The sequence below is a fragment of the Neofelis nebulosa genome, chromosome 18 (genome assembly GCF_028018385.1).
Source record: "Neofelis nebulosa isolate mNeoNeb1 chromosome 18, mNeoNeb1.pri, whole genome shotgun sequence".
NCBI classification, from domain to species: domain Eukaryota; kingdom Metazoa; phylum Chordata; class Mammalia; order Carnivora; family Felidae; genus Neofelis; species Neofelis nebulosa.
This window is the reverse complement of record NC_080799.1, coordinates 30,982,168-30,999,814: the sequence shown is the minus strand read 5'-3', so window position 1 is coordinate 30,999,814 and position 17,647 is coordinate 30,982,168. Positions and strand designations below refer to the sequence as shown.

The 17,647-nt window shown below is 45.6% G+C and overlaps 1 long non-coding RNA gene across 2 annotated transcripts in view; it reads right to left on the bottom strand.

Moving 5' to 3' along the window:
• Positions 1-17,647, bottom strand: part of LOC131501559 (uncharacterized) — a 231,149-nt gene that overhangs the window by 21,023 nt on the left and 192,479 nt on the right. For both annotated transcript variants that reach the window (XR_009256831.1, XR_009256832.1), the window contains one exon: positions 4,290-4,446. This is a non-coding gene — a long non-coding RNA (uncharacterized LOC131501559). The remainder of the gene's footprint in view (positions 1-4,289; positions 4,447-17,647) is intronic.

The following is a 17,647-nucleotide window of genomic DNA, read 5'->3' as shown; positions in this document are numbered from 1 at the left end:
GCTAGAAAATTGGGTCATTGAAGTTGCTTACTGCTTGTCGGAGAAGCAGGAGTTGGAGAGATGCTCCATAGGCCAGCGAGGAAAAAGTAAGACCCAAGTAAGAGAGTATGGGTTAGTTAAAGAGTTTATTTCTTGTCTACTTTCTTTTCACAAGTACAACTCCACTTCTCTTTCCTGTATGCAAGGTGTATCTGTAGATTATCACACCATCTTGGACACTTTCTAGCATCCTCAATGGTAGCATGCCTTTGCCAACACCTTGGTCTTAGACTTCCAACCTCCAGGACAAAAAGAAAGTAAATTTCTGTTGTCCCAGTTGTCCAATTTACGGTACTTTATTAAGGCAGCCCTGGCAAACCAAGACAGTGGGCGATAAACTGCTATACTATTTGTAGTATTTGGACCTTGGTGATCAACAGATCATGGCTATTTTCCTATCACATCCCAGGTGTTACAGTTACTTCAAAATATAACTTATGCTCATCAGTACTTTAAAATCACAGTTGTTATTGGAGTGCCTGGGTGGCTCAGTCATTTAAGCCCCTGACTCTGGATTTCAGCTCAGGTCATGATTTCACTGTTTGTGAGTTGAAGCCCCACATCTGGCTCTGTGCTGACAGCATGGAGCCTGCTTGGGATCCTCTGTCTCCTTTCCTCTCTGCCCTTCCCCTGCTCTCTCTCTCTCTCTCTCAAAATAAATAAACTCAATTTAAAAAATAAATAAAATAAAATCACAGTTGTTATTAAACCCACTGCTAAATCGTGTTATGTAACACATTAGCAAAGGAAGTGCATGTGTTATTATGTCACAATTTGTAAAATTCTTTGAGAACTATTTATTGGTTTTCTTCATATCCCTATGTATTTTATGTTATGTATTTTTTTTATTTTTTTATTTTTTTATTTATTTTTTTTTTATTTATTTTTGGGACAGAGAGAGACAGAGCATGAACGGGGGAGGGGCAGAGAGAGAGGGAGACACAGAATCAGAAACAGGCTCCAGGCTCCGAGCCATCAGCCCAGAGCCTGACGCGGGGCTCGAACTCACGGACCGTGAGATCGTGACCTGGCTGAAGTCGGACGCTTAACCGACTGCGCCACCCAGGCGCCCCTATGTTATGTATTTTAATACATTATTCTGAGAAGGGCTTATAAGATTGCCAAAGGGGTCCCTGGCACAAAACAGATTAAGAATTCCTTCTTTGGGGCACCTGGATGGCTCAGTTGGTTAATCATCTGACTCTTGTCTTTGGCTCAGGTCATGATCTCACAAGTGTGGGATCTAGACCTGTGTCAAGCTCCATGTGCTGAGCTTGGAGCCTGCTTGGGTCTCTCTCTCTCTCTCTCTCTCTCTCTCTCTTTCTCTCTCTCTCTCTTTCTCTCTCTGTCTCTCAAAATAAATAATTTAAAAAAAAGAATCCCTTCTGTTTTTATATTTATTTTTTTGGATAGCACAAGTGGGGAAGGGCAGAGAGAGGGGGATAGAGAATCTGAAGCAATCTCTGTGCTGACAGGTTGACAGCGGCCAGCCTGATGCGGGGTTCTAACTCATGAACCTGATCATGACCTGAGCCGAAGTTGGATGCTCAACCAACTGAGCCACCCAGATGCCCCAAGAATCCCTTCTTTAAGAAGAAGAGAAACAGTATAAAGATATGTCTCCACACCTCAGACCCCCCCTTCCCATCCCAGAGTTCTGGGAGGTGGAGGACAGGGCAGGGAGGTAGTGTGTTCAGGGAATTGTTTTTCCAGTTAGAGACTATTATGTGACTAAAAGTGCTGTGCAAATTTGTCCTGATACACGACAAACCAGGTGCAGAGACTTCCCCTACTCCGTCCCCACACCCAAAGGTGGAGGCTTGGTTTATTTCACTTCTGGGTTCCCAGATGTATTAGTCTGGGTTCTTCAGAGAAGCAGAACCAGTAGAAGTCCCAGGATCTGCAGTTGGCAAGCTGTACACCCAGGAGAGCCTGTGGAGTGAGTTCCAGGGTGAGTCTGAGACCAAAGGCAGAAGGCTAATGTCCCAGCTTGAAGGCAGCCAAGCAGGAGGATTTCTCTCTCACTTACAGGAAGCTCAAGCCTCTTTGCTCTGTTTAGGTTTTCAACCGATTAGAGGAGGCCCACCCACACTGAGGAGAGCAATCTGTTTTACTCTGTCCATGGAGTCAAACGTTATTCTCATCTGGAAACACTCTCACACACATAACGAGAACAATGTTTGGCTGAATATCTGGGCAGCCCATGGCCCAGTCAAGTTGATGCATAAAGTTAAGCCTCACATCACAGTACGAGTAAGCTGTGCTTAGAACACCACTGATGCTCACATAAATATTTGTGGAATGAATGAATGAATGAACAAAAAGGTGTGGTAGAAATATCCAAATGGGGCCAGCTGGGAAGTGGAAAAGCAGCCCAGGACCTAAACTGTCTTCCATGGGGTAGAAGGAACCTCCATACCTGGTTTCCCAAGGATAAGAGGGAGAAGGAACAAGGCTTCAGTTCGCTTCTGAGCACACAGTTTGCTTCTGATTGACTCCCTGGAAGCCACAGGACTGCTTACGGCCATGCATGCTAACTAAACCTCGGCGGAGGGACTGCTGGCTGGGCAACCTTTGCACAATGCTGGCTGCCAACATACCAATGGGCAAACATAAGACCCTCAACATCAGGATGCTGGGGACCAAACAACAAGGATCTGGCTTACACCAGGAGACTTCAACAAATTCCCCCTGCTCTACATGCCCCGTCTCTCTTCCACACAGGTGCTGCCTCCCAAAGATCCTCAGGGCCCTGAGGGACACGGAGGATGGCTCTCAGGCAGATGACTCATTGGGTCACACGCCCCTTTGAAGGGTGAATCCTGTCTCATTGCTGCCTCCCCCCTGCCTACTGTTAAACTCCTGCACCGGACACATCAGAGGGGTTGGCTGTGAATGATCCAGACTCCAAACCCCAAGAGGCAGAGGACGAAACTTCCTTCAAAGGACTTGAGGAGAGTAAAAAGGCTATGAAGTCTGCAGATCGCTGTTTGCAACTTCAGGGACGGCAGGAGGAGCCCCACTGAAAACTCTCAGGAAGTGTCACTGAAGCCAGCAGCTGCAAGATAACCAGAGTGCAGGTCGGCGTGGGACGGAAAATCCAAATGTGACCTCATCAGTGATGAAGGAGTGGCTTCCCTCTTTGGGGGGATCCTATTTTCCATGTGACTGCTTTCTTGAAGGTGCCACTTTGCCCAGCCACACCCCTTCCCCCCTCCCCCCACACAGAGGAAAATATTAGCAATGAACTGCACTCTGGAGATTAATGCAGCAGCTGGCATACAGCAGGGCCTGTCCAAGAAGTGAGCAGAGAAGAACACGGGCTGGCCCTGCCACTCCCTGGGCTCGTGCTTTCCGGCCAGTGGTCGCCATAGTAAAACTCGTTCAGCAAAGGGGTAAAGAAAGAGAAAACTGGGTGCAGATCCTTTCGTACAGCAGTGCGTTAGAGCCAAGATAAAGAACAGGAAAATGTGGCTGTTGCCACAATCCAGGTGGCAGCAAATCTGTTTCAGTCAAGATCTCTCAGTCTGGGGATAAACTTCAGCAGGATATTTCTCAGTCTTCGGGTTTCCTGGCAGTTTGTTCATACTCACTTATATAAATAAGCCATTGGGGCACTGTTATGGGTTGCATTGTGTCCCCCCACCCCCAAATTCATGTATTGGAGTCTTAAGCCCCAAGACCTCAGAAGGTGATATATTTGGAGACAGGGTTTTTAAAGAGGTGATGAAGGTAAAATGAGATCATTAGGCGGAGCCCTCATCCAGTATGACTAGCGTCCTTCTAGGAGGAGGAGATTAAGACACAGACACACACACAGGGAGAAGACGGCCATCTATTAGCCAAGGAGAGACGTCTCAGGAGAAACCAATGCAGCTGACACTTTGATCTTGGACTTCTATCCTCCAGAATTGTGAGAGAATAAATTCCCAATGTTTAAGCCACTCAGTCTGTGGTACTGTGCTATGGGAGCCCTGGCAAACTCACACAGGGACCCCACAAAAAAGAACATGAGCACATCCTCATTCATCCTCATTATCCATTCAAAGGAGTCCCAGGCAAGATGGATTCCTACTCTTCCCCGCAAGTCTCCAGCCAATTCTGTAATTTCTAAATTTTACTGTCATAGCTCCCCACCCCTCATTTCAACTTTGACACTAAATGGGAATCCAATTAAAACTTGTCTGTTCTTCAGATCTGCATCCCCACCTGAATGCCTTCCCCACGTGCAAGTCCCAGAGATGCCTCACCTGATGGGGACCGAAGGACTGGAGGAAATGAAGAGATGGTTGGAAGCAGCTCTTTGTACTTATCCACACAGAGCTGGAAAGGCATCAACCATGTGACATTTTCATTCTCTTGGAAATCCCAAGAGACACTGAGGGGCCACTTGTGGTTGTTCCCATCCTACAGATGAGAAAGCAAAGTCACAGACAATAGAATAGCTTAAGACATTGTTTTCCAGCCCCTGATGGTAGGCATAGTCTGGTGCTCGCATAAACTTTTGGTGTAAAGGGTTTATGTGTGTGTGTGTGGGGGGGGGGTGTGGGTGTGGGTGTGCATGTGTGCATGCAATGCATATGTTGAAATAGCCACCTAACTGGTGTCTGCATTTCCAGGCTTGGCCACCTCCAATCTCCCTTCCACGTTGAATCTAATGAAGGTTTCTATAGATTATGTCTGATATCATCACTTCCATATTAGAACCTTCCAGTGACTCCCCATTGCTCTCAGGACGAGTTTAAAGTGCCAAGCATAACCAAGAAACCTCTGAAATATCTGACCCTGGCCCCCCACTCAGGCTCCATATCCCTCCAAAGGTGCCAAGCTTCCCTCCCTCTCCTCCCTGGCCTTTCCTCTGGAAACCTCCTTTCTCCACAATTCACCTGGCCAACTCTTTCCCATAGGTCAGTCTCATCTTAGGTAAAACATCTTCCAGGAAGCCCTCCCCAATCCCATAAACTAGCTTCAGTGTCCCTCTGTGGACCTCCCCTGCATTCCAGCTTTCCTGTTCCTTGTACTGTATTATACTGTTGGCTTGTCAGTCTTCCCTCTGGAGTATCAGCTTGGTAATAATGTCTGTGTCTTGTTCTCTGATATATCCCCAGGGCTAAGTACAGCATGTGGCACACAGGAAATGCTCACTGTATATTGGTTTAAATGAATTTTGAATGGAAGTTAGGTATATGGACATCTGGGGCAGGAGAAAAAGGAAACATCCTCGTTCTTATGTTTGGGCATTTCCATGGGTATGACTCAGAAAGAGAAATGTTAAAAAAAAAATATGCTTTGATTTTGAGTCCAGCAGAGTTTGACCTTAAACCAACTTTCAAGCAGGGAAACTAGAATTCTGGGTCCAGTGAATAATTATTTCCCCTTCCTTATTTACCACTCATATCCCATCATCCAAAACTTAGACATGTGGCCACACATTGCTGCCAGGAAGACTGGGAAATGCAGTCTTTATTCCTAGGTGACCGTATGCTCTATGAACAATCATCTTATGCTGGAAGAAAGGAAGGCTGGATATGGAGGGACAGCTGGTAGTCCTTTGCTCAGCATCCTCAGGTCTCCATGGCAACCTCTCCTACCCACACAGCCTGCACTCTGGGTCAGAGTTCACAGAACCGTCTGGCATGAGTGACAGCAGCAAAAAGCCACCACACTTCACTTCATTCCAAGTCTTCCAGGACCCACTACATGTGACACGAGCCATCCAATGGGAAAACTGGGAAGCCATGTATCTTTCTTCAGAGCCCACTGACCCTTTGCATCATCTCTCCCCCCCCTTCCTTTCTCTCCTTTTTTGAAAGTTTATTTATTTATTTTGAGTGGGCAGAGACAGAGGGAAAGGAACCCCAAGCAGGCTCCACGCTCTGTGCAGAGCCCGACAAGGGGTTCCATCTCACCACTGTAAGGTCGATACCTGAGCTGAAACCCAGAGTCTATTGCTTATCCTACTGAGCCACTGAGGCACCTCTTCCCTACTCTCTTTCTCTTATACCACATTATCTGCAACTTGAGAGACATCAGGTCTAACAAAAAGGTCACTAACTTTGACCCAGCAGACCAGGGTTTGAATGTTGGATAAGCCACTTACAAGATATATGGCCTTAAATATTTAACCTGTCTGTACCTCATTTTCCCATCTGTAAAATGGGGATTATAAGATCTCATGGGAACTGTGTTAAGGACTAAGCGGCTCATAGTAAGAGCTCAATAAATGGCAGCTACTGTTATCATAATGATTCACTTGGTCACTGAGGTCACTGCAGCTGCCTTCCACATAATCACCCAATAAGCAGAGTTTATTAAAAAAGCCTCTGTGCCAGGGTTAAGCCACATGGTTTTCAAAGAATCAATATGTTAAGCTACCCAGCATAAGCAGACAGGCTATAAATAAAATTAGATGTCAAAGACTGTCCCAGATTGGCAGAGACCTCTGTACTCCCTGGTTTATCATTTTTCTGCGTGTTGCTAATATTGCTAATAATAGCAGCGATAGCTGTCATTTGTCAAGGGTCCCCCGTGTGCCAGACCCTGTGCTTTTCGATCCTCACGGTGGACTCAGGAGGCAGGCTTTCTCAGTCTCCTTTCACAAGTGAGGAGACGGCTCAGAGGGGAAAGCGATTTGCCCCAAGTCACCCAGAGCCAGCTTGGTACTCAGATTCAACTCTAAAACAGCATTTTGTATTTATTCATCTGCTCCTTCTTGTACTTCTTTATAAAAAAAAAATTCCCTCAAAATGATAAGTACAAATCACCTGTTATCACACAAGTCTCTCCTCTCGAAGTCTATAATGAAGAAGTAAGTGAGAGCCACCGCCAGGCTTGCCGATCCCTCCCCCGTAGGGAACCACTCTTAGAACCCTGTTCTTCATGCCTATGCAGTTTAATAGTCTTTCCATTGTCATTTCCACTCGCTTTCAAACAAGTCGTTTCAAACAGGAGGAGCTAAAACTGCCAGGTTCAAACCTGCCAGGAGAAATGGCTTACACACCACACTCGCTGGCTTCAATGGGTATGTTTCTTCCATTCATGTGTTCAGTCACTCATTTATCCATTCAATAAACACCAACCAAGCACCTCACACTCACCAAGAACATCTTAGGCACCTGGAATACAAAAATTAGTAAGATTCAGGCTCTCTCTTGGAGAAATCATTAGCATAGACAGGAAGCCCATTCCCCGTCACAACACAAAAAGGAAAGACGTGTAACGTGTCAAAATGAAGGTCAAAATGAGGAGAAAGCCAGGGAAAGAGACACTTGAGTTTAGAATAAGAGGATGCACAGACTACACACGACCAGGGGGTGCGTCATCCCAAGCAGAGGCCAGTAGGAGAGAAGGTAGAGGCCTCTTGTGTGGTTAGGACACCATGGAAGGCAGTGGGAAAGTCACTCCAGCCTTGAATAACATTCCTATTTGACTGCACCTGACCTTTCAAGCTGCTATAAGGCCTCTTCTTCTAGAAGGAAGATAGATGTTCCACTTGTAGACATGTTAGCTACTGAAACTAATATAACACTGTATGTTAACTACACTGGAATTAAAATGAAAACTTATGGATAAGTAAGTAAATAATATGCCAACATTTTAAAATCCATTATTAGGAATATGTGACAATAAGAAGACATAAAGTATTACCAACACGTGCTACAACATGGATGAATCTTGAAAACATTATGCCAGGTGTAAGAAGCCAGTCAGAAAAGGCCATATACTGTTTGATTCCATTTATACAAAATGCCCAGAATAGGCAAGTCTATTGAGACAAAGTAGATTCACGGTTGCCTAGGGGTAGTGGGTGTTGAGAGGAAATGGAAAGTGACTCTGGGGCATATGGCGGTTTGGGGGGGAGGAGATAAAGGAAATGTTTTAGTATTGATTGTCGTGATGGTTGCACATTCTGTGAATATACTAAAAACATTGAATTGTACACTTTAAATGAATGACTTATATGGTATGTGAATTATGTCTCAATAAAGCTTTTTAATTTTTTTAATATTTATTTATTTTTGAGAGAGAGAGAGACAGAGAGCATGAGCAGGGGAGTGGCAGAGAGAGAGGGAGACAAAGAATCCAAAGCAGGCTCCAGGGTCTGAGCTGTGAGCACAGAGCCTGACGCAGGGCTTGAACCTATGAACTGCAAGATCATGACCTGAGCTGAAGTCAGATGCTCGACCGACGGAGCCACCCAGATGCCCCTTGTTGTAATTGTTACTTTCTCATAACCTCACTTTGGACATAGGGACAAAAAAAATCTGCTTTTGAATTTGGGTTACATTGAGAGTCCGTTGGCCAGTCAACAACCCAAATCTAGTTTTCTCTTTCCCTGGTTTAATCCAGAGGTTACCTGGAGGACCTTGTCTTCAAACTGCCTCCATCAGAATCACCTGGAGTGCAGGATACAAATGCAGATTCCCAGGCACCATCCAAGCCCAGTGAATCAAAATCATGGGACATGCATCCCAGAGATCTAGACTTTAATTCTGATATGTACCAAAGTTGAAGGACTGTGCTCTACACAATGATTCTTGGCTTGTAACCCTCCATTGCATGATGCTGAGCCCCAACCGATTTCTGAGTGCAAACTGATCCCAAATAGACCCAGACTGCTGAGACCACAGATTTACATCAAGACATACCTGATGTGGAAGAATCTCTGTAAAGAGAAATAAAAATAAATGCAAACTAGGTGTGTGACTATTGTAGGTGAGGTGTGAGAGGCAGACAGTCTGAATGGGCCAATGGAAGGCTTCACAGAAAGGCTAAGGACAGAAAGAAGGGGATGGCTAGCTTGTGTTCCAGACGTGCAACTAGCCACATGTAGGATGTCAGTCCCAAATCTGATGAGCTGGATGACCTCAGATTTAACTCCTCTAATCTCAGTGGTGGGTTGGGTCACCTAAGAACATGCCATTCTGTCCCCTTCTAGCCATCCAGATCTTCCCAACCTACAGTACATCCTTCTTTTTAATTTTTTTTTTTTTTATTTTTTTTTGGGACAGAGAGAGACAGAGCATGAACGGGGGAGGGGCAGAGAGAGAGGGAGACACACAACCCGAAACAGGCTCCAGGCTCCGAGCCATCAGCCCAGAGCCCGACGCGGGGCTCGAACTCACGGACCGCGAGATCGTGACCTGGCTGAAGTCGGACGCTTAACCGACTGCGCCACCCAGGCGCCCCTACAGTACATCCTTCTGACCTCTGTGCCTTTGGCCTCATCACTACCCTTCTCTGAGTTCAATCTCTTCATGTATAAAATGATGGGTTTGATCCTGATTGTCTAGGGATTCTTTCCCCCCTCTGACATCATGTCATACAAGATCAAATGACCTTTGGGAAATATTGGGATGGTTTCTACTATGGTTTTGACCCCCAGGATTAAAACAAGAAAGGATATGACCTGTATATTTCAAGATCCATTTGATTGAGGTATATTTTACCTCTGATAAAATGCACCCATTTTAAGAGTACATGTTGGTGAGTTTTGACACATACAACCTTTGTTGTTACTGCAATAATCAAGACAAAGAACATTTCAATATCCCCCCAAAGTTCCCCATGCTCCTTCCTAGACAATCCCTCCTCAGTGTTTTCTATCACTATAGATTGTATTTGTCTTTTCTAGAATTTCATATGCTGAAATAATTCAACATGAACTCCTTTATGTGTAATTCCTAGAGATCCACCCATGTTGTGATGTGCGTGGGTAAAGTCTCCCCTTTTATTACCAGCTCTGTTTTCATGGGCCTGAGAAATGGAGAGCAATCATCACTTCCTAGGAAGCCCTCCACCTCCCCTGACTAAGCCAAACCTGTCATTTCTTCCCACATCCCATGTACCCTAGCACCGTATTCCTTGCCACAAACCTTTTGGTTTCTCCATAGCTGCCCAAGGGTCAGGGAGAAATCTGGGAAATCCAGAAATCTGGAAAAATCCCAGGCCCTGGGAAATCTGAGGTTTGTGGGTGTTTCCACTACCCAGGATGATGCTACACCATTTATAATGTCCTGGCCTCAGGTTGTAATGTGATGGTCAGTTTATCATTACGTTCTAGTAGTTCCTTCCAGAGGCACTCTCGTGGTTGTATCCACATTCCAAATCCCGGCTTTTGGGATTTGATTTGGGTAACAACGGGGTTTAGTCTGCTAATGGAAGGTCCCTTCCTCATACCCATTCTCTAGCCAGAATGTTCCATGCAGATGGTCCCTAGTACATATGTGACCTTTCCTGTACCTTGAAGAGGAGACAATAAAGTTTATGGGGCAGAACTACAGCAACAGTCTATGGCTTAGACTGATCATCATGACCTTAGCCTCCCCCAGGAAGTCTGTTCAAGATGTCAGCTTGAGTATTCAGAAGGGCTCTTATCCCAGTCATCCCTGTTGTCATTTTCATGTATTTGTGTGACTGTTTTGTTACTGTCTCTTCCCCCACAGCCTTGCAAACTTCAGAGGTCAGAGCCTGGTCTGTTCTGGCCCCCTCTCCATCGTCAGTGTTCAGCACACTACCTAATACACAGAGGACGACCAACGGGTATGTGTTGCCCAAAACACAGAAGAGGAAGAAAGAAGTGAAAACAAAACAGATGGGAAGGAGGGAGGAGGAAAGGAACAAGGGAAGGAAGGAAGGAAGGAAGGAAGGAAGGAAGGAAGGAAGGAAGGAAGGGCAGATTACATTGTGGGAGTTCTTCCCCATAGCACTTGTAACAAGGTGAACTCTGATAGACAATATCAAGCAGGTCTTTACTTACACTGTCATGGTTTGAGCTGTGCCTCCACAGAAAGATACACTCAAATCCTAAACCCTGGTACCTGTCAGTATGACCTTATTTGGAAATAGGGTCTTTGCAGATGCAACTGAGTTAAGGTGAGGTCGTCTTGAAGGAGGATGAACTCTAAATCCAATGACTGGTGTCCTCATAAGAAGAGGGGAAGAGACACAGGCATGCAGGGGGAGAAGACCATGTGAGGAAAGAGGCAGCGAGTGGAGGGATACGTCTACAATCCAAGAAGAGCTGAGAATTGTTAGTAACATCAGAAGCTAGGAGGAGGCAAGGAAGGACCTTCCTCTAGAGCGTTAAGAGAGAGCATGGCCTGGCTGACGCCTTTGCTTTTGAGTGTCTAGCCTCCAGGATTGTGAGAGAAGAAATTTCTGTTGTTTTAAGCCATCCAGGTGTGTGGTCATCTGCTAAAGCAGCCCCAGGAAGCTAATACGTACACCCATCAAATGAGGTTGTAATTACAACCTGTCTACTGGGCTGTTTCCCCTGCGAAAGGCAGGGGCTGCGTGTTGTTCACCTCAGTCACCCCAGTACTAGGACTGTGTGCTACATGGTGGGGTGTTGTTGCTTGGTCTCCATTCACTGAGTGGCCAGGAGGAAAAGAGGGTGGTGGTGGCTCTGTGGGACCCTCTGAGCCTCTGCGGGCATCAGCAGTTACATCTTTTCCATAGGAAACCAGCTCAAGGGCACCACCCTGCCCAAGAGCAGGTAGGATTCCTCCTCCCTGGAAGGAAAAACAAATTCACTTCCTTTCTGAGGCTCCCCCCTGTGTCCCACTCCCCAAATACCCCTTCACTGCAGAATGCCTCACCACAAACCTACTCCTGCGTCCACTGAAATCCTTCAAGTCGGCAAAGAGCAGAATAGCTCATCAAGGACCAGGTTTGCAGGTGACTGAGCCGTACTGGGAATCACAGCTCATTTTTAGAAAATAAACTCCAATTAGCAATCTCAGTTGCTTGTTTCATTTCCTGGCTGTTCAAATTTCACGTGTGCTGCCACTGCTGCTGCAGCTGCTGCCGTTGCAGCCACCATCTCTGTGGGGACTTCAAACCTGGAGACCCTGGGACATGTGTGGGTTCTTCGTTCTTAGCCTCAAGAGACCTGCATTCTGGAGAGGTGAGGTCTAAGCATGGAGGACGCGTGACCGCCACACTGATCACCTTGCACGCACCAGGCACCAGGCCACCCCCTGCACACACTCGCGAAACGTGCGATATTGGTCCCATTTCACAGGTGAAAAACTGAGGCTTGGAGAGGTTAAGGATTCTCCATCTCAAAGAATGTTAGCCTCTTCTCTCCTCCCCCCTCCTCTGCTGTCCAAGCCAGAAGAACGGGAATCATTTTTAACTCTCATACAATCAATTAATAATTCTGCTCCTTTGGCCCACAAACTGGGTCTCAAATCCACACACCTCTCTCCATCCCCACTGCCAACGCTCTGGTCTAGCAAATGATGTCTGATTGCCCAGTGTGCACTAGGCTGTGCCCTGAGCACCTGGGATACATAGAGAAACAAAACTTGTCAAGTCTGGACGTCCAAGAGAGCCTTCGTTCCAGCAGTGTCTTGCCTAGATTATTGGTACATCCTCCAGTTCATTCTTGCTTTTCTCTCCTTCCACAGAAACCATTCTCCACAGTGCAGCTGACTTTTTCAAAATAAAAATATGATCATGTCACCCCCTTCTTACAATTGTCTGCGTGGTTCCTGTTGCTCTAAGGATTAAGGGTTATCCTCCCTAAAATGGTTTACAAATCTCTTTCATGACCTGACCCTCATGATCTCTTTAGACCCAGCTCTCGCTGTTCTCCTCTCTGCCACACACTCCATATCCACTTTCTTCCATATGAACTTTCCTCAGTTTAATTTGGAGTCTAAGGCACCCCACTCTCTCTAGCCCCTGGCTGCCATATATGCAAGTTTCTTTACCTGGCATATGGCTCTCTTCTGTTTCCTTCCACTGGGAAGCTTTCCCAGACCTTCCACACTGCTCAGACTACATTAGGGGTTTCTGCTATGTGACCTTCTGGCATCAAGTCTTCCCATATCCTGGCACAGGTCACTCTTTGTTAATGCTGTCTTTGGCACTGGGTTGTACCCTTTGAAGACAGGGATGGGGTCTGCCCTTCTTGTCATTGTATCCACAGCACTAACAGCATCTCTCAGTATTTGCTTATGGAATGAGTGGATGAATGCATGAATAGTGAAGAAGTAACAGGTCTTAGTCTCATAGCTAGTAAGTGGCAGGAATGGAATTTGAACACTAAACCCCCTCCTCTTAACCACCATCATCCACTGTGAGGGATGTGGTCGGATGTAAATAAAGTGAGTTTTGGGAAGAACATACCATCATTTGTCATAAATCTTTCTAATCAGAAGCAGGGCAGGGAAGTGGATGATACACAGGATATGGTGTGAGTGCTTCATCATCCTGGGTCTAGAGAATGATCAATTTTATCCCCGGTTATCAAGGGAATGGCAGAAACACAGAATACCCAAGGGAGCATGGATTTTAGACATTGTCTTGTCTTTCAGCTCCATGGGAATGTCAAAACTGAGGCTCAGCGTGGAAAGGGATGCCCTCCTCAACTTACCCACTGCAAGAGGCAAATGTAGCCCTAGAATCTCCAATTTCTTGACACCAGATCCCATGCTGATATCATGAGCATAACTTAACTTGGGGGAAGTCTAAGTGTCTTAGCCATCATAAAGTGGCTCAAAAGCAAAAAAAAAAAAAAAAAAAAAAAAAAAAAAAAAAAAAAAATCCTAAATTTTTCCCATGCATCAGAGCTGTGGCTTTGGAGGAGAAATCCTTACTGTTTGATGTAAAATTCCTTTCCAAGGAAAGGAGGAAGGTGAATGAAAGGAAGAATGAATATTGATACAACCCAGGTGAGCACAGCAACCATGGTGGGTCATTTCAGGAAAACCAATGGATGTTTTTAGTCCTTCCCCAATAGGGAAGAGAACGAGGAAGAGAAAGGAAATCCAACCCATGTGTGGGGCTACTTATAACCACCTCCACTGGGAGGAAATTAGAATGGATGGAGGGGTTGGTGGGAAGACTGAGCCAACCCCACCCAGTTACTGTGTGCCAGTCATGCTAAGTGTATCATATGCCTCAGCCCATTGACTTCTCACAACAACCCAAAAAAAATATGTCCATAGTTGTACAACTAACAGGTACTGAGTGGGGACTGGAGTCTCCTTCAAGCCTAGGGTTCATAAACAATATGCTATGTTGACTCTGGGCCATCAAAATTGTTGGCCAACATCAAATACTGCCTAGTTGGGAACTATGTCATCTTCCCTACCCAAGGGAAGTCCCAGACAAATTAAGAGTGATTCCCAAGATCCCTCAGAAAACCCTATAACCTGGAAATTCCCAAAGATCAAAAGTATTGAAAAAAAGCACTAATTTCATACCTTCTGGAAAGTTCTCAACCACCGAGAACAAAGAAAACAACCATTAAACATCTACCATGTGCCAAGTACTACGCTTTCCGTAGATAACTATATAACCTCAAATTGTATGTGATTGACCCTGGGAGATCATTATTATCTCCATCTTCATTTCCTCTTAAAAAAAAAAAAAAGCACCTTCAAAGAGGTCAGGTAATGTATCCAAAGTCAGACAGATGAATTTAGGATTCAAGGCTAGGTCTGCCTGTCTCCAAACTCCTGCCCTTAACCATGATGAGATGCCACAATGCCACAGCACTACCACCAGCCAAATGGTAGCACCTGGGGAAAATACAGTGAGTCTGAGGTCCAGTGTCCTGACTTCTATGTCTTGACTTTATCTGTCAGAAAGCATCTGCCACCCATGGTGATTTGAAGGTAAAATCCAGCAACTTCAGAACACATGGAGATTTGCACCATGCAAATATAGGCTCTTTTGCTCTGCTTTGAATTATTATTATCCATTGTCCTTGGAGAGATGTGAAGGAGGGAGAGGCAATTTTTTGCTAAGCCCCCAGCTGGAAAAAGACATAACTTGGAATGAGGTGGGGGTGACGGAGTTCACTCCCCTTCCTTTGGCTAAGGCCTCTGCTTTAATTTGCATATATGCAGATTCCTGAGAAGCCACCCTGTAGCTACTAATAGCATTTGCTGACTCTTGCCCTGGAGTGAACTCACCCCTGCTCAAGGCTTCCTGAGTCCTTCACCCTCAATGTTCTCCCTGCCACTCATCCTCAGAATCCTTGATAGGATTACACCTATAGAGACAGTAAAATCCAACTGTTGCTATGACATCTAAAAACCAAGAATCAGCCCATTTCTCCCTGCCCAGAAATTCCAAAGCAGGGATGTAGCTAGAGTTCCCTGTAGCAACCACAAACCAGGCTGGGGAGCCATTAGGTTAAGCTGTGGCCCTGCAAGCCTCCCTTGGTTTCCTCATATGTAAAACGGGCATAGTAAAGGGGCCTCCTCATAGGATTGTGCTGCGGATTAAAAGAGCTAATGCGTTTAAAGCCTTTACACCAAGGCTGGTGCAATGTAAACATTTTCTAAGTGGTAGTGTGGGGCTTGTACAACCCATGTTCAGATAGCTTGGTGGTTAAGGACCTGGACTCTGAAGATGGACGGGCCTGGATTCAAGTCCTAGCAGTTCATTTTCTAGCTGTGTGACACTAGGCAAGTTTTTGACCCCTCTGAATTTATTTCCTCTTCTATAAAAAGGGGGGAGGGGTGAGGGGGGCACGGAGAAAGGAGTACCCACCTCTAAAGTTTGTTCTGGGAATGAAATGAGCAATTATGCCAGGCACGTGGTAAGTATTTGTACTATAGCTCAGGCTCCCTAACAAGATACCACACAGACTGGGTGGCAGATCAACAGACATTAATTTCCTCACAGTTTTAGAGCCTAGGAGTTTATCAAAGTGCTGGAGAATTCGGTTTCTGGTGAGACCTCTCTTCCTGGCCTGCAGACCACCACCTTCTCACGATGTGTGCACCTGGCCTTCCCTGCACGCACAGAGTGGGAGCTGGGTGTCTCTTCCTCTTCTCATAAGACGAAAGTCCTATTAATCAGATTATGGTCCTATTCTTATGATCTCATTTAACCTTGATTACCTATCTGAAGGCCCTATCTCCAAATACTGTCTTACTGGGGGTTAGAGCTTCTACACGTGGATTTTAGCGGGACACAGTTCAGTCCCGTAGCTGCAGTCAAACAATGCTAACTATTTTGAGCAGTCCACCAACTGAGGGAGGAAGCCGAAACTAACATACAGAAGTGGAAAGCTGATTACCTGTTTCGTCCTCTGCAATCCAAACCACTGCCTCCATTTCCCCTCCAACCACTGAGGGGTAGCTCTGTCACCAATGCATGGATGCTTCCAGTAACTCAGATCTTCAGTGATGCTGTCACCACTCATGGAGAATCTATTTTCCCCTTTCACTACCCTTTTCTAGAGTTCTTTTTACTTCCTTTGGACCAAGTTGAGAGGACAACACTCATTCACAGAACTACCTGAGAATCTATTTCTCTGCTCCCAGGAGCTGGTGACTTTGCCAGGAACCAAAATATGTTTCCAGTGGTGGGTGAGGCAGCTGGGGAATTCCTATCTAATACTGGAGAATTTGGGGACCCTAGAGAGCCAGGGATTCCCTAAGAATCCTCAAGGGGAAAAAGAACATTGTGTTAGGTTTCTATTTGCAGTTTTATTAATATATTAGTAACTAATGTTTGTTGAGAACTTACTTTGTGGTATCTACTAAGCAGTGTGTGGGAGCTTTATAGGGGTCATTTCATTCCACTTTGAGAATGGCTCCACTGCATAAGTTCTCAGTGAGGAGAGGGAGAAGAGCCTGTCCTCCCTGGAGACATTTGACAATGTCTGGAGACATTTTTGGTTGTCAAAACTGGAGTTGGGAGTAAAGAGATTGTGATACTGGCATCTAGTGGGTAGAGGCCAGGGATGGGACAGCCCCCCTACCCCCACCCCCACCCTAGGGGAAATAATTACCTGGCCCAAACTATCAATAGTGCCAAGGTTGAGAAAGTCTGCTCTGCAAGATAGGTATTCCTATTTTCCTGTTTTACAGGCAAGAACACTAAATATCAGAGAACATAAGCAATCAGTTCCAAGGCGCAGAGCAAGCAGGGTCTGAACACAGGTCTGATGGATTTCAGAGCTGTCTCTCCAACCCAGACCAGCAGACCACCATGATCATGCATCAAACATAATGTTCTGTCATCATGAGAGCCATCGGTGTCTCTGAGACCCTGGAACCATGTGCAGATGCCCACACTTCATCACAGATGGGCTGGCTGAAGCAACTTCCACAGCATGCTTACCCAAGATTTCAAATCATCCTTGATCCAACAGAAGAGATACCTTCCACAAGAGAATAAAAGAAAGCCTGATTCATGAATCTGCCAACAGGTCCCCCACCCCCACCCCCAGCTGCAGCTAATGTAGGTATTTCCAACTATAGATTATGTTGATCTTGGGGACTGAAAAAAAGAAAATTGGCTTCAGGTGCCAGGCTGATGCGAGCCTGAGTCTGGTAAGGAGAATGACTCCCCCTACCTCTCCATATTCATCCTCTTACTTTGGATCAAAAAGTAATTGCCAATTGTTGTCATGTTAAGAGAGAGGTAACTGTGTAGGTCAAGCTTTCTGATTTCTTATTCAGGAAAATTTTCCATTCCCCAAACTCTCAATGAGAAGCCCAAACCTAAGAAAGCTGTGTTGTCAAAAGGGGCTCAGAAAACACAAATGATTTTCTTTAAAGACTCCTTTGTCCATCAGAAAGCAAGCAACTCGATCAGACTAATTATTTCCCAACAAAGACGTGAGGTTTCCTTT